Raw genomic sequence first — 25,411 nt, forward strand, 5'->3', positions numbered from 1 at the left:
CATTTAAAGTCTATGATCTATTTTGAGTTAGTTTTGGTGAAGGGTGTAAGTTGGTGTCTAGATTCATTTTTTTACATGTGGATGTCCAATTGGTCCAGCATCACTTATTGAAAGAATATTTTTGCTCAATTGTGTTCCTTTACACTAGGGGTGTCAAACTCAATCAAAGAAGGGGCCAAAATCTAAAATCCAGCCTAAATCGCGGGCCGAATGGTTTACTGAACAGTCATAAACTGTCATTGTGATGGAAACGCAGCGGAGTGCAGTGATGACATCGCGGTGCGGGCCACATTGCAAGGCCTGGCAGGACGGATTTGGCCCGCGGGCCTTGTGTTTGACACATGTGCTTTACACCTTTGTCAAAGATCAGTTGGTTATATTTATGTGGATCTATTTCTGGGCTCTCTGTTTTATTTCATTGACCTATGTATCTATTCATTCACAAATACTATACTGTCTTAAAGTTGGGTAGTGTCAAGCTATGACTTTGTTCTTCTCCTTCAATATTAAGTTGATTATTCTGGGCCATTTGTCTCACCATATAAACTTGAGAATCAGTTTGTTTATATCCACAAAATAAGCTACTGGGACTTTTATTGGTATTGTGTTGAATCTATAAATCAAGTTGGGAAGAACTGACATCTTGATAATATTGTGTCTTCCTATCCATGAACATGGACTGTTTCTTTACTTACGTGGTATTTGTTTGTTTTTTATTTTCATTAAAAAAAAACAACTCACTGGAGGATATGGTTGTTTTCTGGAGGTTTTTTGTTTGTTTGTTGAGAGAGAGAGAGAGGGGGGAGAGAGAGAGAGAGAGAGAGAGAGAGAGAGAGAGAGAGAGAGAGAGAGCGAGCGCGAGAGCTCCCTGTACATGTCCTGACCAGGGATCAAATCCACAACCTTTTGGTATACAGGACAATACTCCAACCAACTGAGCCACAGGCCAGAACTGTTTATTTAGTTTTTAAAAAAATACCTTTCATTAGAGTTTTATAGTTTTTCTCATTTAGATCTTGTACATATTTTGTTAGATGTATAACTATCCCATTGGGGGCGGAGCATGTGCTAATGTAAATGGTAATTTCAAATTCCACTTGTTCTAGCTGCTTGCATTTAGGAAAGCAATTGGTTTAGGAGGCCAATGCCTTATCCATTAGGCTACTGGGGCTTCTAGGAAAGCAATTGGTTTAGGTATATTAACCTTGTATCCTATAATTTTGCCATAATCATGTGTTAGTTCCAAGATTTTTTTGGAAATCTTTCAGATTTTCTTTATGAACAATTATGTTATTTGTGAACAAATACAGTTTTGTTTCTTCCTTCCCAACCTGTATATCTTTTGTTTCCTTTTTTTGTCTTATCGCACATTAGCTAGGACTTTCAGTACAATGTTGAAAATAGTGGTGAGAGGGGACCTCCTTGCCTTGTTGCTGATCTTGGTGGGGAAACTTCAAGTTTCACACCATTAAGTATGCTTTAGCTGTAGGTTTTTGGTGGGTGTTCTTTATCAGGTTGAGGAAGTTCCCCTTTATTTCTAGGTTGCTAAGATATTTTATCACGAGTGGGTGTTAAGATTTTGTCAAATGCTTTTTCTGTGTCTACTGATATCATTGTGTAATATTTTTTATTTTTAAATTTTTTTAATTAAATTATTATCTTTGTACATATACCATTGCCCCCCCTCCCATAATGCCTTCCCTCCCCAGAGTTTTGTGTCCATTGGTTGTATTTATATGCATAATTTTTCTTCTTTAGTCTATTGATGTGATGGATTACATTAATTGATTTTTGAATGTTGAGCCAGCCTTACATACTTGGGATAAGTCAAACTTGGTCATGTTGTATAATTTTTGTACATTGTTGGATTCAGTTTGCTAATATTTCATTGAGGATTTTTACATCTATATTCATGAGAGATTAGGTCCATATTTTTCTTATAATGTTTCTTTTGGGTTTGGTATTAGCATAATGCTGGCCTCAGAGAATAAGTTGGGAAGTATGCCTTCTGCTTTTATCTTCTGAAAGATATCATAAAAAAAATAGTATAATTTCTTCCTTAAATGCTTGTTAGAATTCACCAGTGCACCCATCTGGATCTGGTGCTTTCTGTTTTGGAAGATTATTAATTATTTATTCAATTTCTGTAATATAGGCTCATTCATATTGTTTATTAACAATTTTTCTTAAGAATAGATTTCTGGAGATGAGATTCCTTGTCAAGGGTTTGATTTTGTGTGTGTGATTCTGAGATGCTCATTGTTAAGTAAATAAACTATACAGAAATATACCAAGTATAGAAGTAAACATTTCCCAACACTCCCTTACTCCAGACAGACTCTACAGAAGTGATCCCTGTTAATGGTGTGCTGTAGATTTTCCCAACCATTTTCTGTGTCTGGTTTGAATATTTTTAAAGGTCTTGATATCTGTTGATATGTTGCCTTCCAAAAGACTTGTTGTAAGGCATGATCATTTTTAATAAGAGTGAGATTTTAAAATTTGTTTCATTTTTTTCCAATTGTACAATATAGCATGTTATTACAGAAAATAAGGAACATTTGAAAAGAAAAATTTAAATCACCCATACTTCCTCTATGTAGATGACTAATACTAATGTTTTAGAATATTCCTCTCTGAGCATAAAACGAGAGCACAAATCACAGGTGTCATGTGACAAGCACAGAATACCAGATCAAGAGATAGAACATGTCAGTGCTCCCTGCCTCCCTCCATCATACATTAATATTTTAATAAAGTGGGAATCATTTTTTTCTAGCCAGGTTTTTTTTACTTGTTTGTTTTTTGTTTTGAACCATTTAAACCATTTTTCTACTCATATTTTTTTTCTGACACTATTGGGAGCATTTCTCCATTTCTTTAATGTTCTGTGTACTCTTAGGGTGATTATCCAAATAAATGTAAGTATCTCTATGCTTCTTTGGCTTCCTTAGACTACATCCTAGAAGAACATGAATATTTTTAAAATGTTTGGTACTTATTGTCCAATGGTCTTCCAGGAATCTACCAAATTTACACTGTTGAGGTTTAACTGCGAGGGAGTATGGGAGGAAATGAGAGAAAGAGAAAGCTAGGGGGTGCCCAGCGTGTGGTCATTACTTACGGTGACTTTCTGAGAAGAGACCATCTTTATGGCTGGTAACGCCTTCCTGCAGTTGGGGCCCTTAGTTTCATGGGTCCATGGCCTGAACAGTCACTTATTCATACAACAAATATTTATTAAGCACCGTCTCCTTGCTGTGCATTGTTCTGGGCTGAAAATACTTATCTAGGGATAAGGCCAACTTTCTGCCTTGGGAATCTTACAAGCTCTGATGGGGAGTCAGATCATAAGCACATAAACAAGCGAGTGTGTAATATAATGTCTAACAGTGAAACAATTATGAAGAAAGATAAAGCAGGGTCTGGGTAGATAGTGAATGCCTGAGGATGGTGATGCCATTTTAATTGGGCTGGTCAGGGAAGGTCTTTCTGGGGTGATGACATTAGGGCTGAGTCCTGAAAGAGGAGTTGTAGAAAAATCTAGAACAATAGTAATTCTCAGTTCTGGCTGGACATTAGAATTACCTGGGGGAGCTTTTTAAAGCTCACACTATTGGCCAATTGAATTAGAATGTCTGGAGATGGAAGCCAGTCACCCATACTTTTGAAGTCCCTTGGGTGATTCCAATGTGCATCCAAGGTAGAGGACCAGTGATACAGGGCAGCTCTGTCCAATAGAAATGCAATTCAAATCACATAGGTAATTTTAAATATCCTTGTAGCCCCATTTAAGAAGTAAAAAAGAAACAAATGACATGGTTATTTTTAAAAGACGTTGTATTGATTTTCAGAGAGAGAGGAAGGGAAAGGGAGAGATAGAGAAACATTGATATGAGAGGGGAACATCCATCGGCTGCTTCCTGCGGGCACCCTACTGGGGATGGAGCCTGACTGGAATTGAACCTGCAACCTTTCAGTGATGACACTCAACCAACTGAACCACACTGGCCAGGGTAGGTGACATAAATTTTAATAGTATATTTAATTTTACCTAATACATCTAAACTATAATTTCATCATATAATCAATATAAAAATTAATGTGATATTCTGCATCTTTTACACTAAGTCTTTGAGATCCAGTGTGTATTTTACATTCAGAAGCACATATGAATTCAGACTAACCACGTTTCAAGTGCTCAATGGACACCTGTGGCCACCATATTGGTCAGCACAGATATGGAAGAAGAGCACAGGAAACAGCAGGTACAAAGATCTGATTCTTTATATATATATATATATATATATATATATATATATATATATATATATATATATATTTTATTTTTTTTTATTGATTTTTCACAGAGAGGAAGAGAGAGGAATAGTGAGTTAGAAACATCGATGAGAGAGAATCATCGATCAGCTGCCTCCTGCACACCCCCTACTGGGGATGGGCCCGCAACCAATGTACATACCCTTGACCAGAATCGAACCTGGGACCTTTCAGTCCACAGACCGACACTCTATCCACTGAGCCAAACCGTTTTCGGCAAAGATCTGATTCTTGAGGTTGGGGTATCAGTAGGAGGCAAGTGTGGCCGGAGGGGAGTAAAAGAAGTTGGGAGTTGTAATAAGTGAGGTCGAAGGCATAGTCATGGCCTAGTGTCTGGCTTTTATTCTAAATGTGATGGAAGGCCATTGGGCACTCACAAGGCAAGAAATGGTTTGCTCTAATTTTTTTTTTTTTTTAAAGACTTTTGGCTGCTGCATTGGAAGTAGCCTGCATGAAGGACCGAGAGAAGCAGGGAGGCCCAGGAATAGGCTATTATGTTAGAGAAATAGAGGCTTGGATTTGAGAGGCCATGGAGCAGATGCTGAAAAATGTTTTGGTTCATGATAGATATTCCAAGGCAGAACCCATTGGAGTTGCTGATTGATTGGATGTGGGATGTGGGAGAAAGAAAGGTCTCAAAGATGACTCCAAGTTTTTGCCCTGAGTGGGCCCTGGCTGGGTAGCTCATTTGGTTAGAGCCTCATAACAATACGTCAAGGTTACAGGTTTGATCTCTGGTCAGGGTACATATAAGAAGCAACCAATGAATGCATAAATAAGTGGAACAACAAATCTCTCTCTCTCTCTCCATCTCTTCCTCCCTCTCTCTCATCAATAAATAAGAGCTTAAGAAAAGAGTTTTGCCCTTAGGCAAATGATGGTGGAGCTTGCGGTTGGGGTAGGGGTGGGGATAGGTTTGTGTGTGAAATAAGAGTTCATTTTAAGCGTAAACCAATCAAAATTGTGTGTGTCCTCTAAAATCTAGATCATGTGGGTCAGCAAAGATCCGGGGAATGTGGAAAAATACAGGAAGTATTCAAGCAATGGAGATCCCATTTGTTAAGAACACATGTTGAGACAGGGCTAGGGTATGGGAAATAGGAGAGAAAACACACTGTAATAGATTCCAGAGAACATTAATGTCAGACTAAGGAATTTGAAATTTATTTGATAGCCATGGGGTGAGATATTAGACATTTTCAAGCGATAACTAGTATGATCAGAGCTTAAATTTACATCGACAATGTAAATACGTTTAATAACATGAAAAATGCTCAAGATAATTTTCACTAAAATTCTACATATGATTAGAGCCAAGTTGGGTTTTTTTGTTTTGTTTTGTTTTTTAATCTCATGTTTTAAAAAATGGCATGTGTATTAGAAAAAGAAATTGGAAGGAACATTATCAAAATGTGTCATAGAGTTGGTTTCAGTTGTTGGTAAGGCTATGAGTAGGTTGGGGGTTTTTTCTTTCTACTCTGTATTTGCTATTTTTTTTAATTGAGCATAACTACTTTTATCATGGGAATAATTTTAGATTAAACTTAAGTATGTGCAGGACTGAAGGGAGTGCACTGGATGGAGAGGATGGAGGCAGGAATATAGGTCAGGTTCAGGGCCGTGGAAAGAGGGGGAGAGGATGAGCTGGGCCAAGGGCCACGAGAGGAAGAGGGAAGTGGAACATCTATGTAAGGAAGCCTGAGCACAAACAGGTGTGGTGGGTAAGAGTATGTGTGAGCTCTGGAGCCAGGTTGCTGGGATTTGAATCTGAACTTGGCCCCTTACTGGGGCATACCACTCTGTGTGTTTTTTTAAATCTATAAATGGGAATAATAATTGTACTTTCCCCCTATGATTGGTCTAAGGAGAACTGAGTGAATGCGTATTAACCGCTTAGAACAGTGTTCAGCTCATAGAAGGTGCTCAGTATATTCGCTATTATTCTAATTACTCCCAGGAATCTGGCCTCAGATACAGCATATATAATGGGGTGGATAGACACAGGTTCCTGAAGCATTATCCCTAACAGTTTAATTTTTTATAATATATTTGTATGTTATACATTTAAAAAAATCTTGTGCTCTCTTCGGCAGCACGTACACTAAAACTGGAATGATACAGAGATTAGCATGGCCCCTGTGCAAGGATGACACACAAATTGGTGTGTTCATATTTAAAAAAATAATAATAATAATAAATAAAATAAAATAAAAATATCTTAGTCAAGTTTTTTGAAAATAGATGAGCCGTCTCAGGTAGTGTGAGCTACCATCATTGAAGAAGTGCCAGGTGCTACAGGGATCAGAGTGGGGCTGGTATCGGACTAATTCCAGGCTAGCTCTCATCAGATGATGTACTGTTGGTTTTTTTTAAATTAATTTCTTTATTGATTAAGGTATCACATATTTATCCTCAACCCCCCATTCCAATCCCCCTCACTCATGCTCCCACCCCCCTATTGTCTTTGACCACTGGTTAGGCTCATATGTGTGCACATAAGTCCTTTGGTTGATCTCTCTCTTTTATCCCCATCTTCCCTTTGAGGGCCAACAGTCTGACCCATGGCTCCTTATCTCTGGGTCTGTTGTTCTTATTTTATAGATGAGGAGATTGAGGGTCTGAGAGGTTATAACAAAGTTATAACATCAGTCTATGTTGTTCACCATTCCCCTAGATGAGTTTTTTATAACTAAGTTCTTTCCACTAAAGGTAATGCCCTTCATTCTGAGCTCTCTCTAAGGATTTGGCATTCAGGTATTCTTTATTTTATGAAATATGTTATATATAGACTGCAGGTTTTTTCCCTTAATAACCTTATTTGGTAATAGTCTTACTTTTGGTTTTTAGGTTTTGGGGGGAAATTTTATTGGCCTTTGAGATGTGAGTTTCTGGGAACTGGGGTTGGGGGAAAGTGAATAATTTGGGTAGGCTGAGTTAGGTACTTCTGAATCCTCCCTGACCTCGAGACTCTCATTTCAGGGCCCAGGCTAGAGCCCATATCCAGGGGGTAGTGCTGCAAATGTGAACTTTTAGATGGGGTATTGGTTAGAGATGGGAATGGATCTCTACACTCTGTCACTACGGAGATTGTACAGTTCTTTGAAGATACCCTCCTGGCAGGGAGTCCGTCATTTTTAGGGACAGCTGCCCAGGGGCTTTAAGCCTCACATATTCTGCATTCAAATGGGCAAGCGCATGCTGAAGGCTCCTGATGGGGAGGGCTGTGCTGTGGGCCAGGAGGTATTACTGAGGTCAGTTCAACAGGATCTCTTCCTAAGAGGCGTATAGTCTGATACCTTTTATATCCAGAAAGACGGTTTTGTTATAACTTCTCAGACCCTCAATGTTCTCATCTATAAAATAAGAATAATACGAATAAGAAGAAAACCACCAGCCGAAACCAGTTTGGCTCAGTGGATAGAGCATCAGTCAGCCTGCGGACTCAAGGGTCCCAGGTTCGATTCCGGTCAAGGGCATGTACCTTGATTGTGGGCACATCCCCAGTGGGGGTTGTGCAGGAGGCAGCTGGTCGATGTTTCTTTCTCATCGATGTTTCTAGCTCTCTATCCCTCTCTCTTCCCCTCTGTAAGAAATCAATAATATATATATATATATATATATATATATATATATATATATATATATACATATATATATATATATATATATATATATTTTTTTTTTTTTTTTTTAAGAATACCTCTATCTAATAAGTGCAGAGATGCATCGCTCACTACTTCCCTCATCTCCACCCAGAGCTAGGAAGAAGAATCAGACTCAGAAGCAGACGATGAGACCAAACCAGAAAGGATTGAGTTACCTTAAAGAGACAGAATGGCTTTGAGACCAGTGAGGCCTGGTTGTCACTGGGCCGGGACACTGACATAGCGACAAAGGAAGATCCAATAGCTCTGGATACTTTTAAAAAGAGGCCAGAGGTCACTGCGTGGAGTGGTAGCCTGGCTTGGCCTGGCGATTTTCTTGTTGCGGAAAGAGTCGCCTTTCCTGGCCTGTGCCCCCAACACTGAATACTGTGGCTGCCTCCCTTAGTTCCAATCATTTTCCCAGCAAGCCCCCTTCTGAGCCCCCTCTGGCTGCCCCTGGCGAAGGGCCTGTAGGGAGAGCATGTGCTGGTCTGGGGCCCAGGGGCTCTGTCCTGGGCACTCAGCAGCTGTGTCTGCCACTGTCTGTTTATACTTGGCTGTGTGAGATGCCCCCTTGTGTGTGGGGCCCTGGTTACCTTGAGTCCCCCCAGAAATAGAATGCAGACAGGTCATATTTTGGAGCCTGAGAGGCTGAGGAGGAAGGCCCAAGCATGAGGTATCCTTGGTGAGGCCATGGCACCGTGAGGCCTCGGAGTCGCCTCCCCCACAACGCCCAGCCCTCTTTTGGCTTGAGTTTCTCTAGTTCAGCTCCCAGTGTTCTTGTGAAGATGGAATTAGTGGAGGAGAAAGCATTTTCTAAAATGGTTAACATTATATACATGTAAAGGATGATCGTCACTTTCCAATGGGATCATGTGTGTATCAAACCCTTTGAAAAATGCGATGTGCCCTATGGTTTAGCCTAATTCTGTCGGAAGCCAAGTACCAGGGAGAATTGACGGTTAGGCTCAATAAAAACAGCAGATTGGCCCCCCACCACACAGCCCCCTGTTAAGGGTTAAGTTGATGGTAGTGCCAAGAAGAACTAAGATGGGAACTGAACCGTGCTGTGGTTCAACAGGTGGCTGCCTCTCTGTGACCCCAGCTAAGTTGGGCTGTTGTTGAGTGGCAACGAGGGCACTTGGGACCCTCCATCAGGAACCCTTTGCAGAAAGCTGGTGAGTTTCCAGTTAAGCTCACGGGCAGTGCACACCATCACGTGACTCACTGTAGACGGAAGTCAGGCTGTTGTGTCTCCAGCAGACTAAACTGAGCCCCCAACAAGCCCCAGCTGCTCTTGTGGAGGGTTAGTGCCCGCTTAACCAGTTCTTGCTGAGGACAGGCAAACCTGCCAAGAGCCCCCTGAGGGGGATGCAGGCTGATGTTGCACATCTGGAGTAGCTCAGGTGCTCCTCTCCAGGGTGGCCCGCTCTATGTGACTTGGATATGCATTTACATTTAGAAGTTACTTAGGGGGGTTCAAGGTGGGGTGGGGATGGGAGAATGCTAGTGTCACATTAGCTGTGCTGAGTGCTGTTCTAAGGGTTTAACAAGCGTTATTTATTTCTGACCCCCAAAATCCCTGTATGTAGATCCTAGTTTATAGATGAGGAAGCTGAGGAACAGAAGGCTTTAATTGAACTGTCCAAATACAGCTATTAGAAAGTGACAGGACCTTCCAAAACCGGTTTGGCTCAGTGGAAAGAGCGTCAGCCTGTAGACAGAAGGATCCCAGATTCAATTCCGGTCAGGGGCATGTACCTTGGTTGCGGGCACATCCCCAGTAGGGGGTGTGCAGAAGGCAGCTGATCAGTGTTTCTAACTCTCTATCCCTCTCCCTTCCTCTCTGCATAAAATCAATAAAATATATTTTTTTTTAAGAAAGAAAAGTGACAGAACCAGCATTTAAACCAGTCAGGAAGTCTGACTATAGAGTCAGACCTCTTAAATATCATTGTCATTTTTCCAATGCGCACCTCAGGCAGAGAGTCTTGTCAGGGTAGCACAGCTGGTCTGTGGTGGATCTGGGAGTTAAAAACAGTCCATCCAACTCCAGGACCTACAATGATAACCGCCACTCTAATTTACATCTTCGGGCTGCTTTTAATATTAAATTGTAACATATAGTATAATATTCTATGTAACGTAGTGTAATATTCTATTATAGTATATTATTCTATCATAATATATTATTCTATTATAGTAGAATACTCTATTATAGGATTACAACTTACTGAGTGAAGCCTTTATCATTGGACATTTAGGCTGGTTTAATTTTTCACTATTATATGATAAGTAAAAAACCAAGATTTTTTTAAAGAGAGAGAAATGGTAGGGATGTTTGGTTTATTAGTTTATGTGTTCATTTTAAAGGATTTAGAACAAATGGGCTGAGCTCTCAGAGGCTAGAAGGATTGGAGGTTTCAAGTTGAGTGCTTGAATGGAGAGTGAAATTCTGATTGGGAAGGGTGCCAGTGTGGAGAGAAGGAAAGAACAGACTCTGTGCTTTAGCCCAGGGTTTGGCGGTATCTGTGCAATAGGAAATTTGGGCAGCATTTCAGCAATGTTCTGTAATTCACACTTTGGCTATTTTAATGTTCTCTAGCATCGTCTTATTCACATCTCATTGACATTGGGTAGTCATGTTTGGGTGGGGCTGGGCAACAAGTGAGCTCATTCTCTTCCCCAAATCAGCTATGTGGACCTAAGATCCCTCCATCTGTCCTTCGCATGTCCCGTGCCCCTCTGCCCCTCTCTCCCTCAGCTTTCCTTTGAGGTTCCGTATCCCAGGTCAGAAACAGATGAGGAGGCCTAAGGACATCATGTGTGGTAACGACATGAATGGCCTTCATTCACTGAGCCCCGAGCATGGTACTGAGCACTTTTCAGACCCCATCTCTCATCATTACAACAGCTCTGTGGGACGGAGACCATTATGAAACCACCATTTCATGGAGGAGGAAAAGGAGACTTCAAGAAGAGGAAGATTTGAACAACTTGCTTAGAGCCAGGGCCTGGTAGAGCCAGGATTCAGAGCCACGTCACTCTAAGCTTTATAGTCACATCATACTAATCACCCTGTATATATGACAGCCTTTGTGATACACTAGAAACAGGATGCTTCAACGTGGTGGGGGAGGTTTCAGAAAATCAGCAAGAACACATTCAGAGACCTGCATTCTATGTGCACCTGATAGGCTCACTTAGAGAATGTAGGAACTGCAGAGGATCCTGAAAGTACCTCTTTCCTACCTTATTTTTAAAGTGTGGCCAATGAGGTCCAGAGAGAGCAACCAACTTGCTAAGGGCGAGATGGTGGCCAAATCAGGTTAGAATCAGGGCCTTCTGACGCCTACCTGATGACTCCTCGAGAAGCAAGCAGCTTTTAGCTCTATTCTGCTGGGAGCACTGGGAGAAAGAGCATGGATCAGAAGGGAGGTTGAGGAAAAACAGGAGTAGTTTGGCACAACTGGGCAACCCTAGGGTTTTGGGGAGATATGGAACCACAAGGATCCTCTGACTGTCCACTCCCTACTCCAGCACCTAAGTCCCAATTCCATTGCACAGCAACATACACGAGGGGCGATTGACAGGAAGCCAATTCTGGCCTAATGATCAGAACCTGGGGGTGATAGACAGATCAGGATTTCTGTCATGCAAGATGCTTCACCTTCCTGAGCCTCAGCGTCTTTAAACACACAGTGGGGTTGTCATTACTTACATGGGGCCCCTGTGAGAATGAAATGAGAGAATGCTTATAGAGAAACGGGCACATGTTTGTGGAAAGAAAAGAATCTTGGGGTTGTTTGAGTCGGTGGGAAAAGGAGAACACAAAACCAAGTTTATTTCAACAAAAGACCAAGTATTTCTTCATTTCGTCTGATTCATTATTTCTGACAGGCCCTGCCAGCGGGGTGTCCGTTTCACTTTCCCCACGTGGAGAGGGGCTGTCCTGGCGGCGGGAATCGTCCCTGTGCCCTGTCTTTGGTGAAGAGCGAGGGATGGGTTAGATTGGATCGGGCTCAGGGATAGCACAGGATTGCCTTGTCCTGTCTGTCTTGAAAGGGGAGAGAGATGGAGAGGAATGAGGATTGTGCATCTGAACGTGGAGTCCAGATTCTTTCTGAAGTATCTGCTCTCAGCTGTGCGACCTCAAAGGAACCTCAGTTGTCACATGATCACCACGTTCCATGCAGAATCTTACTGAGCCCTCAGACAAGCCTGGGAGGTAGATATTACCACCCTGCTTTAGATAAAGGAGAAAACGGTGGTGCAGGGAAGTTAGGTTATTTGTCAAAGGCCACCCAGCACACAGCACACAGCTAGCAAGGGGTAGATACGAGATGTGATCAATGGTCTGACCCCAAAGCCTGTGCTTTCTGGGATGTCCAAGAGTAGATTCCGATTTTGTTGGGTCTAAAGCTTAGGCAATGTTAGAGGCCCTCTTTGAGAAAAGCAATATAAAATCACAAGTATACAAAAGTGAACATTGATTTAGATGTTTAAATAAAATCACAACATATTAAAGAATATGTTAAAGCTGAACCATCATAAAATCCAGGAAGATAACGTAATATCTCTGTTAACTGCTTGACACTCCCCTCTAACACCTGTTTCCTATGTCTTTTGGCTGCACCCTCTTTGGTTGCATCCGCAGAGGACAATGATTTTGTAATATTCTCCACATATTACAAAATCTCCACAAAATTAAAAAGATAACCCAGTCTTCCTCCAGCATGGTTGATTGATGATATGGAAAGGATTATTGCAGCTATGTAAGTCATAATTGATGATGGCATAAAAATATCAGGATATAGTCACATTTGGGGAAAATCTCCATCAGAATTTCTTCCATATATGAGTCATAAGACTTTAGGGCATCTTATGTTTTCTGTTATAGTGATTCAACTAAAATAATCTTTAAATTGGTGAGACCTCTTGCCCTGCTTGTTGTCAGCTAAATGTGGTCTTCTTTGATATTAGTATTTTGTGTCAAATCAGCAAAAATTTCTCATCTTTTCCAGTAAAGCTTCCCCTCATGGAATGAAAATGGTTCATATTAATAAAAGATTCTTAATCGCCCTGGTTGATATGGCTCATTTGATTAAGAGTCGTCTGTTGCCCAAAAGATCACCAGTTTGATTACCAGTCAGAGCACATGCCCAGGTTAGGGTTCGGTCCCCGGTCCCGGGGCCTATAGGAGGAAACCAGTTCACGTTTCTCTCTCACATGGAATTTCTCTCTCTCTCTCCCTCTCCCTTCCTCTCTAAAAATACATCGCTTAAAAAAATAAAAGATTCATAATTAACTCCTTTCTTATAAACCTATGACCTTTTAAAAGGCATTCATTACAAAATACCAGAGAGGAAAACATTTGAAGTATTTGAATGATTGGGCCTGGAAAGGGGAAGGCTGGAGGAAGCAAACACCGTCTTTAAGGACCTGAACCTCAGTGGGTATTGGAACCCCCAGGTGCTGGAGGAGCTCAGGAGCTGCCTAGTTAGCAGGCTGAGCAGGTGACCCTAACATGGATGCAAAGTATAATAGGTAAAAGTCTGTGAATGAGAACCCCTAAAACCGCCTGCCGGTGGCTCCAGGTGTGTCCTGAGGCCTTGCAGATGCTGTGGGAGGTGGCACAAATGCAGACCCTTGGGCCCCACCCAAGGCTGCCCAATGGGAGTCTGTCTTTTCACGAAGTCCCTGGTGATTCTGCTCAGGTGACTGTCAGGAACCCTGGACGCAGGCTTTGGCAGGATCGCCCTGATGTGTCCACCCCAGCTTGGCACTTGGTCATTTTTCCTCTCTCGGTCCTTATCCTTGGGAACCGGCCTCTCTTCTAGCATCATCCACTGTGTTGATTCATGACATCTCTATTTCCCCTCCCATGAAATCCTAGAGGCTGAGATTATTCCTCTTTGATTTCCAGCCCCTCCCAATGCCAGGCATCCAAGAGTGCATTTATGCAGTGCCTACTGTGTGCCAGGAGCTTTTACCTCATTTGCTTATAGGCCGGGACAAATATTTCCATTTTATAGATGAAGAAACTGAGGCTCTGTCACCTGCCTGGAGTCCTAAGTGGCAGAGCTGATTCTAGAGCCTTCAGTAAGGGATCAGTAAGTATCTGTTCAATCACTTATTTACTTGATTATTCATCCAAGCATCCATTGATGTTCTTATTTATTCATTGAAGAGACTCGGGGAGATGAGGAAGAGAGCAGTAGAATCCGCTTCCTCTGGGTGAACTGTTTTTAGAGCAGGTGTTGTCTGGCCCCAGGAGGCCCCCAGAGTGCCCAGCCAGCCTTGGGGTCTCTGTCGCCCTGGGCGTGTGGAGGTGACACCCCTGCACCACCCCACCCCTTTCAGAATGTCCTCCATGACTCAGCAAAGAAACACTGGGTCTGAAATCAGAGATGAGGCCAAAGGGGGGAAAAAACAAAACCTCAAGAATGTTCTCTTTTCCTGGAGGAATTTCCCTTTCATAGCTCTCATTCCTCTGCCAGGCAACCCAGGAAGCCATGCCTGTGGTCAGCTCTGACCCTCAGGCCGGGGGCAGCATCAGGCCTTCGGTGGCCTCTGATTCTAGGCCACCAAGGGCTTGCCAGCCCCTCTCTTAGTTTGCCCGCCCCTCTCTTAGTTTGCCCTTAAATAGTAAAATTCTAATCCTGGACCCCAAATACCTGGTTTAAATTCTGCTTCTGCCTCTTGCTGGGTGTGTGAACTTGGGCGAGTCACCTCACTCTTCAGTGCTTCCGTTTCCTCCCCTGTACAGGAGGGGTAACTCTAAGTTAGAGCAGCCATTTTAACCTTTTCATCACCCAGCATACACAGACTAACTAAAATTCTGTGGTAATCTGACAGGAAAAAGGGGGGGAAATCGCTGTAATTGTGATTCATTCACACCAGATGGCTGTTGTTGCGTTGACTGTTGCCATTTTGTTTATTTGACAATCTAAGGGACATCTAAATAGTCATGTATTGCATGTTTAAAATTCTTGCAGCACCCCGGTTGAAAATGGTTGAATTAGAGGATTAACATAATTCATGTAAAGCATTTAGGACAATGACTCGAAGTAATTGCTATGTAACTGTTGTTATTCTTGTTATTATTACTTACGGAAGAGTTAGTCATACCTGGAGCACGAGTTTGTGAACTCGTGCTAAACTTCTCTCCTCGTTTGTTCTAATTTTCGCCCCAGAATGTACTTGAATTCCCAATTATTCACGTGGCAGAGCGCCGAAGGGAGCAATTGCAAATGAGTGAATAAATGAATAAATTAGAAAGCTCTGGGTTGCCCTCTGAAAATGAGATTATTGTGATGGATGAAGAGGCATGACTCCATAGATTGACGATTTGGGAATAACACCATTCATTCTAGGAGGGGGGTGGCCCTATGAGAATTTCCAGGCCAAGGCCAGAGCGGCCTACCTACCACGAGAGTCCACTGGCGGAGGGACACGGTCGGTATGAAGACACACACACAGGCTGCAGGGGAAGGAGAGAATCATTCCTGGCTTCTGATTCAGAAGACAGAATCACCTGGGGATAAATAGACAGAGCCTCAGCCTAGCTGCTGGGGATTCTAACCTCCCGGTCTGGGAATGAACAAGACATCAGAATTAAAATCTAAGCAATTGTTCAGGAACGAAGGCAGGCCGTAAGTGGAGACAATGTGATAATAGCTACGCTGTGTTAGGTACATTTCTCTCGCCCTCATAACCACCCCATTTGAAAGGTAAGAACCTGCCCTGGTCAGGGTGGCTCAGTTGGTGGAGCATCTTCCCATGCACCAAGAGGTCACCAGTTCGATTCCGGGTCAGGGCACAGGCTTGGGTTATGGGCTTAGTCCCCAGGAAAGGGCATGCAGGAGGCAGCAGATCAATGTTTCTTTTTCATGCTGTCTATCTCCCTCTTCCTCTCTCTCTAAAACCCATAGTTTGTTTGTTTGTTTTGTAAGAAAGGTAAGAACCTGTGGTTTAAGCAGTTCGGTTTGACTGAGGTCACACAGCAGAGCCCCTGTTTGAGTGTCGGTCTGAATCTGAAGGCCTGATGGACTTTGCTACATCCCACACGGCAGGAGGTCAGCCTGGAAGAACCTTCCCAGAAACTGAAACGAGGATAGCCTGCCCCGAAGTAAACTATAAAGTCGATACATCACAGGTCAGAGCAAAGCTATGCAAACTGATTTAGAGAGACACAAAGGCCCCCCAGCTCCGGCTCGACCTTAACCCTTGCCCTCCATTAACATTTCTAAAGGAGGAATGCGTCAGTGGGGGTGGAGGGAGCTGCCGTTTGTTAGTTTGACACCAAATCGGGCTGCGGGAGGGGTCCCGTCCTGCCGACCCCTGGCAGCTTTGTGCTCCGGCATCCAGTTTCCCTGGCCTTCCATTCCTTCCCCGACCTCTCTGGCTGCTGTTTCCTTCTTCCTCTGCATCCCTCCCCTCCCCCCCCTCCCAGGCGGGGCTCAGCCGCCTGCCCCGAGGCCTTCCAGAGGTGCCTGCCCCTGACGTCCAGACCTCAGGCCTCAAGGCTGAGGTCGGGGAGAGGAAAGGCTGTCGTCAGACGTGACCGGATTCACAGCCCAGCTGGGCCCCTTGCAGGCTGTGGACCTTAGAGGTTACGTTATTTTTTCCGGCTCAGTTTCTTTAGCCGTGAAATGGGCTAGTGATGCCCGCCTGGAATGAGTGTAGGGAGGATGAATAGAGACACCAGGCGCCCAAGCACACGGTAGGAACGCAGAGGTACAGGGTGCCTGTTTCCTATGTCCGGCGGCGGTGGGACTTCGCCTGAACGTCTGGGGGCACCTTCAAAGCAACATGTGAAATAGAGAATCCCCCTCCCCCCCAAATCCGTTCTTCCTGACCAGAGGAAACAGAGACACCTTCCATCAAACCGCTGAAGCCAGACCCCTCCTGGCCTGCCCCCACCACCATCCAGCGGCACCAGCACCGGGGCCCAGGGGTTCTGTTTCCTGCATTTCTTTTGTCATGAGCAGCTCTCTGAATTTCTCACCAGGTTATTGCAAGAACCTCTTAACTACTTCCTCAGCTTCCTGCTTCCTAAACTCCAAAAGCTAGTCCATTAAAAAACCCTTCAATCCCTCTTGGCTGCCTTCAGAGCACAACTCACATTTCATAGCCACAGCCTTTCAGGATGTGTCCTGCCTTCCTGTCCAGCGCCGTCCCTGCCACCCTCCTGCCTTACCCTGACCCTCCCTGGTGGCAGTGCCGAGCCACACACCAAGTATGCCAGCTTCCCAGGCCTCACTGCAGCATAAGTCAGTCTCTCCTGGGAGAAAATCCCCCCCCACACACACACACATATGCATGTACACATGCATACACGTACACGTATGCACACATTCACACATGGGCTGGAGCAGGTGCCTTTCTCCCAAGGCTTCCTTCTGTCTTTCCAACTCCTCTCGGGCACCCCTGGGGCCTGGTGTGCAGCAGGGTGTCAGTAGGAGGCTGTCCTAATAAAGCATAACATTCATGGATCCTAATAAAGCATAACATTCGTGTGGGCCAAGCACAATTCCAAACACTTAGCATCCTCACCACTCTACATGGTAGGCATGCTTTATTCACTCATTCTACCACATTTATTGAACAGTTCTCTCTGGTCGAGCCTTGGGCCAGGCGCTAGGGTTACAGCAGGATAAGGAGGATGAGGGGTGCTGGAGGTGGGGAGGCGTTCCTGCCTTACCTGGGGAGGTTAGGAAGAGCCTCTCTGGAAAGGTGAATATGGAGCAGAGACAGGGACGTGGGTAAGGAGCCATGTGGGTGCCTAGATGAAGGGTGCTTCAGGCAGAGGGAGTCACCGGGACAGAGGACATCATTAGCTCTTGACAGATGAGGAAACCAAGAGTCCAGGAAAGTTGTCTAAGGTCACAGACAGAGTAGGTAGCAGACCTTGGTTTCAAACCCAGGTTCTGTCACGCCTGACACGCTGTCAGCCATTACTTTACACTGTCTTTTGTGGGACACGCCCGGCGCCATGGCTGAGGGCAAGCTGGCTCTCCTCCCCCCAGCTGGAGTTTGGCTGCCCATGTTGAGGAGAGCAGGGGCTGATCGGCTGGCTGGGTGTTCAGGTTCACTTGCTGCCTCTGCTTTTCTGTTTTGTCTGTTTCTTTCTGTGGCCTTTATTGGAGACAAGTAGATTGTGTCTACTCTCCAGGCAGGCAGACTCAAAACGCAGGCTTCTCCTGCAGAGCTGAGGGCGACACCCTGAGATACGAGGTCTTGGCAAGGACCCATTCCCCCTCCCTGGTCGGCAGTCAGGGAGGCCTCTGTGGACAACCCCTGCATCTCACGGCACCCTCTTCTTCAGACTTACGCAGGAGGAACTGAGGCGGGCGTCTTTGCAGGGGTGGTGTTTGAGCTGGCCTTGAGGGACAGAAAGCAAATTTTAAAGAGGTGGGGGTGGGTGTTTTAGGCAGAAAGAAGAGTGTGAGCTTAGCGGAAACATCAGGGGACCTGGAATATAGGTATAAGGAAGGCGTATGTGTTGGGGGAGGGGAGATGAGGCTCGGGGAGAATGTAAGGTAGATCATGGCAGCCTTTTAAAAACTTTAAATGCAGGCTTCGCTTGTTCCTTTCAGATAAGGGGTCAGGATTTTATCCTGAAGACATTGGGGTTTTAAGGTTTTAAGAAGCAAAGAAAGCACATGTGCATTCCCGAGGTTTCTGAAGGAGGGCTCGGGCAGCAGTGGGGAGCATGGGCAGGAGAGAGAGAATGGAGGCCGGTGAGGAAGGGCATTGCACCAGTGTTAGATGGGACACCTTAGCAGCTAGTGGAGGGGCCAGGCTCCCGACACGTTTGGGAAACAGAGGTGACGGGATCTGCTTCCAGGTTAACGTGGATGTTTGGAGCAGGAAGAGCTGATGGGGATCATATCAGCTTGGATGTCCACTGGCTCACGGTTACCTGACAGTACAAAAGAGGAGGGGCAGGCTCGGAGCATCCTGCGCTCTGGCATCTGTGACATCCAGGTGGGGATGTGAGCCATGGAGGTTGGAACTGGAGAACCAGGAAAGCTGAAGCTGAAAGAATAGAACACGGCCTCTGAAGTGTGAAAGCCCTGGCCTTGGCTATTGCCTGGCAGACATTTGTAGTTCTAGAGGCCGGTGAAGGAAAGAAGAGCCAGGGTATGGGGGCGGGGGTGGGAGTGGGGGGCACGTGGAGATGAGTGTTTTGATTAAGGCATCGCTGGGACTCTTAGACGCCCCTCGGCGTCTGGTGATGGGCGGTGGAGGCCCCCTCTCAGGCGGATCCCTCAGTTGACCTAGTCTGGGTTACCAGCTCAGAGGCACTCAGACCAAGGGTGCTTCAGTCATCCTGGGCTTGTTTACCTGGCCTTTATGGGAGCTTTTTCTTCTGCACATGCCCAGCCTCCCACTGCTGAGGGGAAACTCCGGGAAGTAGGGATCCCGATTTCTCCCTCCTTATTCTCCAGGAAGCTCAGCCTAGGACTTTGCACACAGTTGGGCTGAGAATGCTAACTGCATGACCAAGCAGAATGGGCAGCAGCATTGAACTTGGTCTGCTGCTTCTTCTTGAGTTCCTTTTTGTTTTCTTAAATATATTTTTATTGATTTCAGAGAGGAAGGGAGAGGGAGAGAGAGAGAAACATCAATGAGGAGAGAGAATCCTTGATTGGCTGCCTTCTGCATGCCCTACACTGGGGATCAAGACCAAAATCCAGGCACATGCCCTGACCTGGTATCGAACAGTGACCTCCTTCTTCATAATTCAACACTCAGCCACTGAGCCACGCTGGCCGGCTTGAGTTCCTTTTTAAGGGGAACATCCGGTTTCAGGAATGAGTATAATCTGCTCTCAGGCATGAGATGCATCAGGCTCCCTCCATCCATTGGTCCACCCATGCATTCTGTATCAGACTTTTGCCAGTGTAAATATCTACTAAAAATTCAGCAATTTGCCCGGCTGCCATGGCTCAGTGGTTGAGCATCAACCTATAAACCAGAAGGTCACAGTTCGATTCCCTGTCAGTGCACATGCCTGGGTTGTGGGCTTGATCCCCATGTGGGGCATGCAGGAGGCAGCTGATCAATAATTCTGTCTCATCACTGACGTTTTTATCTCTCTCTCCCTCTCTCTTTTCTCTGAAATCAATGAAAATATATTTAAAAATAAATAAATAAAAGTTGAGCACTTTGAACATAGGGTTGGGGGGCTCCTAGTACCTTCTATGCATTATTTTGCTTACATTACAACGGGCCTCTGAGGTTGCCACGGTTACCCTATTTTGCAAGTGAAGGAATCAGTTAATTATCCCCCAGGTCACACAAGTGATAGAGGTGTGATTCAGCACTAATTCTAACTCAAAAGCTCCGATGCTCTCTCAGTCACTCACATTAAGGCTCCAATAGGTAGAAAATGACCCTATAATGTATTGTCCAGACTGGAATGAGTTTTAAAAAGTTTTATTGAGATATCATTTTCATAACATAAAATTCACCTATATAAAGTACACAGTTTAATAGCTTTTAGTATATTTAGAGTTGTGCAGTTATCACCATAAACTAATTTTAGAAAAATCTTCATCACCCTCAAAAGAAACTCAGTAACCATTAGTAGTCACTCCCCGTTACCATCACCACCCCAGCCCCAGGCAACCACGGATCTATTTTCTGTCTCTATAGATTTGCCTAGTCTGAACAATTGATATAAATGGAATCATGATGTGTGGTCTTTGGTTGGCTTCCTTCACTTACCATAATGCTCTGAGGGTTCATTCATGTTGTAGCATGCCTCAGTACTTCGTTTCTTTTTATAAATGTTATAGTATGCTTCCGTATGTAACTCCTTTTTTATGAATGACTTAAATGATATTCCATTATATGGGTATTCCACATTACAGTCACTGTATTTGTTCATATGTGAGCAGACATTTGGGTTGTTTCCACTTTTGGCTAGTATGAATAATAATAATAATAATAATAATAATAATGCTCTTGCATTTGAATACAGATGTCTTTGTGGATGTGCTTTTATTTTTCTTGGGTATATACCCAGGAGTAAAATTGCTAGGTTACATAGCAACCATGTTTAACGTTTGGGGAACCGCCAGACTGTTTTTCAAAGTGGCTGCACCATTTTACATTCCCACCAGCAGTGTATGAGGGCTCCACTTTCTCCACATCCTCCCAATGCTTGTTATTCCACATTGGGACACGTTTGAGAGTGAAAGGTACAGCACTAATAATTATACCAGGATAGCTGGCACATATTCTGCGTCTACTTAGATACCAACAAACTAGAAGATTCAATTCCTGATTCAGAGAACTTTCTGGCCACATGATGAGTGAGAGCCCCAAAACCCACATGCTTGAGTTAATTAAAGAATCAAGTGGAGGTAAATTATTAAGAAGGAAAGCAAAGTACATTTTATTTCCCCTAGGAAATTTTTTCTCTTTTAAAAAAAGGAACTGTCTCGTTTGTCAGTATGTAATTAATTGTCCATGGCCTTTCAGAGAGTCTCAGTAAGGATCCATGGAATAAATGAATGAGTGAGTGAGAGAAGGAATGACACAAACTCTTCTGGAGGGAATGTAAAAAAAAGAAGAAGAAAGAAAATGAATGAACCAATTGACGGGGATTTGTGTGTTTGGGAGAGGTATAACTCTTTTTCTAAAAATGTAATTTTCTGCTCAGTATTTTAATAACAATAATGTTAATTTTGGTTATTGTTAACCCTCACCTGAGAATATATTTTCTATTGATTTTTAAAGAGAGAGGAAGGGAGGGAGGAAGAGAGAGAGATCAATGTGAGAGACACCGATTTTTAAAAATATTATTATTTATTGCTTTTTAAAGTTTTTGTTTTATTGTTGAGAGTATTACAGATTCCCCCTATTTCTCCCCTCTGCCCCCCATCCACCTATCTCCCACCCCATCCCAGGCCTTCACCGGTCTATTGTCTGTGCCCATGGCTATAACTAATTTGTATTTCTAAATCCCTTCTTCTTTTTCACTCATCACCCAACCCCCATTCCCCCAATCTGGCAACCATCAAAATGTTCTCTGTATCTATGAGTCTGTTTCTGTTCTGTTAATTTATTTTGATTTTTATATTTAATTGTTGATAGATATGTATTTATTGCCATTTTCTTTCTTTCTCCTCCTCCTCCTCCTTCTCCTCCTCCTCCTCCTCCTCTACTACTACTACTACTACTACTACTACTACTACTTCTTCTTCTTCTTCTTCTTCTTCTTCTTCTTCTTCTTCTTCTTCTTCTTCAAGACCCTTTAACATTTCATATAATAATACTGGTTTGATGGTGATGAACCTCTTTAGCTTTTTCTTGTCTATAAAGCTCTCTATCTGACCTTCAATTCTAATGATAGCTATACTTAGTAGAATAATCTTGGTTGTAGTCCTTTCCTTTCATCACTTTGAATATTTCTTGCCATTCCCTTCTGGCCTGCAAAGTTTCTTTTGAGAAATCAGCTGAGAATCATTTGGGCACTACCTTGTAGATAATGAGTTGCTTTTCTCTTGCTGCTTTTAAGATTCTCTCTTTGTCTTAAACCTTTGGCATTTTAATTATGATGTGTCTTGATGTGTTCCTCTTTGGGTTCATCTTGTTTGGGACTCCCTATGTTTCTTGGACTTGTATGCCTATTTCTTTCACCAGGTAAAGGTAGTTTTATCACTATTTTTTAAAATAGGTTTTCAATTTCTTGCTCTTTCTCTTCTCCTTCCAGTACCCCATTGATGTGAATGTGGTATGCTTGAAGCTGTCCCTGAGGCTCCTCAACTGTTGATTTCCTGTAAATTATTCTCTATTTCAGTTAGTGTATCCTTCATTTCTGACTGGTCATTTTTTGTTGTTGTTGATGTTCTCACTAAGTTCCTTAAAGTACTCAGTAAGTTCTTTGAGCATCCTTATAACCATTGTTTTGAACTCTATATCTGTAGTTTTCTTGCTTCCATTTCATTTAGTTCTTTTTCTGGATATTTCTCTTTTTCTTTCATTTGTAACATGTTTCTTTGTTTCTGCATTTTGGCTGTTTTCCTGTGTTTGTTTCTGTGTGTTAGGTAGCTCTGCTATGTCTCCTGGACTTGGTAGAGTGGCCATGTTAGTAGATGTCCTGCAGGGCCCAGTGGCTTACCCTTCCCAGTCACTGGAGTTGAACTCTGTGTGCCCCTGTGTGAGCTCTGTGCACTGTGCTATTATAGTTGAGCCTTGATTGATGTTGGTGCAACTCAGGCCAATGGATTGCGTGGATCAGTTGCAACTACAGTGGAAGAACTGCTGTGCAGAAGCTGACCCTATGGAGCAGGACTTACTTCAGTGGAGCTTTGGTGCTCACTGAGTCAGTCCCTTGTGTGTGTCGTTCCTGGTGGTGGTAAGGTTGTAATCTGGCATGGTAGAAGTTGGCCATTGGATGCGCTGGCTCTGGAGTCTCTGGGGAGATGAAAAGTCAGCCACTCCCTGTGCCCTGCTTGGGACCACCCAGCATGAGCTACAGAGCAATCTGCAGATGGCTTCTACTTGTGTTGGGCTTTGTGTGGTATCCAGGAGAGGAGAGGCCAACCTGTGAACCAAGATGGGCTTCTGCTAGTGTCTGGCCTGGGGCCATTTATTGAGAGATATGGGGCATGCTGAGACCAGCTACTGCTTGTTAGAGTGGTTTTAGGAAAGTCTAGCATGAGGCAAATTCTAAGGAAAAGCCACTGGAAATGGCTTGGTTGAGCCTTCAAGAAGGGAGGGGTGGGGTCTCAGGAAATTATCAGGAGAGGGCAAAAAGTGTTTGCCAGGTTGATGGAGATTTTGATGTGGTGCTCTGTGGTGGGGAGGGCTCAGCAAGGAACAGTGGCCTCTTCCAGCATTTCTGTGTGGGAGAAAGCTGCCCTTTCAGCTCTTCCCTGATTCCAGACAAGTTAGTTCCTCCCCAAATGTCCCACATTCCTCTCAAGCTGCTGCCCCAGTGCTGGAGCTCAGTGGGGGGGGGAGTCCAGGTAAGTTTGTGTGTGGGCTGTTTAAGAGGAGCTTCCTGGGGCTCCAGCAACTTCTGTGTCATTCATGCACAATCTCTGCTGGTTTTTACAGCTAGAAGTTGTGGGGACTTCTCTTCTTAGCAGTAGAATCGTGGGCTGGGGGGAAAAGGGGTAAGGAGGAGTCTGGTGTGGGGCTGGGACCCCTTGCTCCTCAGGAAAACCTCCACTGCCAAGATAACCCTCCCAGTGTTAAACCATCACATGTGATTGTAGATTCCACCCCACATCTCCATCCCTTCTATCAGTATCGATGTGCTTCTTCTTTAATCCCCCAGTTGTAGGACTTCCTTTCAGCTAGATTTCAGCGGGCTCTGAATCATGGTTGTTTGGTATTTTATTTCATTATTTCTTGTTTCTTAGACCCATACTTTGAATTAATTATTTTACCTGCCCCACCTCTGAAATCACTTGATTCTTCCACCCTGGTTTAGCCCCTTCCCCACATTTCACAGGAAAATTTGAGGTTGGTTCAGAATAGGAGTGACTTGGTCAACTCTGGTGCTTTGTATTTTAGTTGTAATTTTGATGTGGTTGTGGGAGGCGACGAGTGCTGTGTTTACCTATGCTGCCATCTTGACTGGAATTCTGAGACACATTGATTGGTTACCTCTCACATGCATCCCAACTGGGTCAAGGGTTGAATCTGTCACCCAGGTACATACCCTTGACCAGGAATACGAACCTTGGACCCTTTGGTACGCAGGCTGACACTCTAACCATTGACCAACACTGGCAAGGGCACAACTCTAATGATAATTTTAATAGAAAAAAACGAAATAACCTACAATTAGAGGGATCTTAAACTTGATTTTGTAAGTGTGGGTGGCTGACAAAAGGTGGAGGAGAGACATACCAAGCCTGGGAATTGCAGGAGCAGGGGTCTGGAAACAAAGCATGTAGCTTTATGCAGAGTCCCTCCTGCAGAAAAAGGTGTAGTACCCACCCCAGGAGTTTCCAATTTTGGAAGGACAATAGGATTTATTAACAGGAAACAATGAGACCAATTTAAAGCAATCGTTAACTGTGTGTGCTCTTGGGAATGTCAGCTCCCCTCGGTGGGCCACTGTTGATCCATCTGGCTCTAAATTAACTGCTCTCTAACACCACAAGCCTGGTGGGCTTGAAGGAAGGAACTGGATTTGGAGAAAGGGCCAGGATGCCAGCAGTGGGAGATAAGGCCTTGGGGTGAGCCAGAGTGCTCCAGCTGAGATAAAATTGGATAGGGTGGCTGAGGCCTCTTGAAGGAGAACTTTAAAAGCCAGGCTGGTTGACTTTTAAATTTGACCTGATAAGCAGGTCCTTGGACTGGAGATGAAAGGAGTGTCTGTGGGAGATTAATCTGATGGCCCCGCGCCATTGATCCGATCTCTCTGGAAGCGCTATGAGGACTGAGAGGCGCTC

At 44.1% G+C, this 25,411-nt stretch overlaps 1 protein-coding gene and 1 pseudogene across 1 annotated transcript in view; both read left to right on the plus strand.

Moving 5' to 3' along the window:
* The window catches only part of CCND3 (cyclin D3), an 88,742-nt gene that overhangs the window by 50,568 nt on the left and 12,763 nt on the right, over positions 1-25,411 (plus strand). The window lies entirely within an intron of this gene.
* Positions 6,416-6,515, plus strand: LOC118706292 (annotated as a pseudogene).

This window comes from Pipistrellus kuhlii, unplaced genomic scaffold, assembly GCF_014108245.1.
Source record: "Pipistrellus kuhlii isolate mPipKuh1 unplaced genomic scaffold, mPipKuh1.p scaffold_m20_p_5, whole genome shotgun sequence".
In the NCBI taxonomy this organism is placed as follows: domain Eukaryota; kingdom Metazoa; phylum Chordata; class Mammalia; order Chiroptera; family Vespertilionidae; genus Pipistrellus; species Pipistrellus kuhlii.